The following is a 1377-nucleotide window of genomic DNA, read 5'->3' on the forward strand; positions in this document are numbered from 1 at the left end:
ACGAGCGACTACCACCAGCCGCTTCGGGCCCCGTTGGAAGCGCAGGTCACAGGTCATACGATCGGAGTCATGACCTTGGCACCTCCTCATCGTCACCTGTGAGCTGCCATGCGCTCTAATTATCATTCACATTTCTTAGCATGAGCCTCTGATGTGGTCCGTACAGTCACGGGTTTGGCGAACAACTGTCTTCTAGTTAAGTCGATAACTTGATTTTGATATAGTGTGTGTTTGCATCACTTCCTGTTAGGTATAGTATTTTTCTCTTTCTCTCTCTCCCTATCCCTCTTTCTCTCCCTATCTCTCTCTCTCTCCCTATCCCCCTTTCTCTCTTTCCCTATCCCTCTTCCTCTCTCTCCCTATTCCTCTTTCTCTCACCCTATTCCTTTCTCTCTCTCTGCCTATCCATCTTCCTCTCTCTGCCTATCCCTTCTCCTCTTTTTCCATCCCCTCTCTCTATCTTCCTACCCCCTCTCTTTCCCTATCCCCCTCTCTCTGTTATCCTATCCCCCTCTCTCTCACTCCTTTATTCCCCTTTCTCTCACTCCTTTATCCCCCTTTCTCTCTCTCTCTACTCCCTTTCTCTCTCTATCTATTCCCCCGTCTCTATCTCTCTATCCCCCTTTCTCTCTCCCTATCTCCCTTTTTCCCTTTCTTCCTCTCTCTCCTTTCCAGCACGGCAAAGAATATTATCATTCCTCCGCAACAGCATTAATCCCTGTCACAGCGAATACCACAGCACCAACTCAGCTGATGCCCTTTGGCGCCATGTCACTCGCTCCCGCCTCACCCAACCCCCCCTCCCGTAAGGTACCCAAGCGTGGCACCTTGACGCCGTGACCTCCTCCAGTGCCAGACCAAAGGAGACTCCCCAGGACGATGCCAAGGGTCCCTCCCCCTAACCTTCATTCTCCTCTCCTATCGCCCCTCAAACCCCACCCGTTTCGGAGGCATGCAAACCCACCTGCGCTTACGTCAGGGGATTGAGTATGTAAGGGGGGGTGGGAGAGGCAAGAAAGGCATGGCAGAGATACAAGAATGAAAAAAGGGAGAGGGAAGGCGAGGAGAAGGGAGGGGAGGGGGAGGGAGGGGAAGGGAGGCGAGAGAGGAAGGGAAGGAAGGAAGGAAGGAAGGAAGGAAGGAAGGAAGGAAGGAAGGAAGGAAGGAAGGAAGGAAGGAAGGAAGGAAGGAAGGAAGGAAGGAAGGAAGGAAGGAAGGAAGGAAGGAAGGAAGGAAGGAGGGAGGGAGGGAGAGAGAGGGAGGGAGGGAGAGAGAGGGGGGAGAGAGAGAGGGGGGGGGGGAGAGAGAGGAGAGAGAGAGAGAGAGAGAGAGAGAGAGAGAGAGAGAGAGAGAGAGAGAGAGAGAGAGAAGAGAGAG

The sequence above is a fragment of the Penaeus monodon genome, chromosome 43, assembly GCF_015228065.2.
Source record: "Penaeus monodon isolate SGIC_2016 chromosome 43, NSTDA_Pmon_1, whole genome shotgun sequence".
In the NCBI taxonomy this organism is placed as follows: Eukaryota; Metazoa; Arthropoda; class Malacostraca; order Decapoda; family Penaeidae; genus Penaeus; species Penaeus monodon.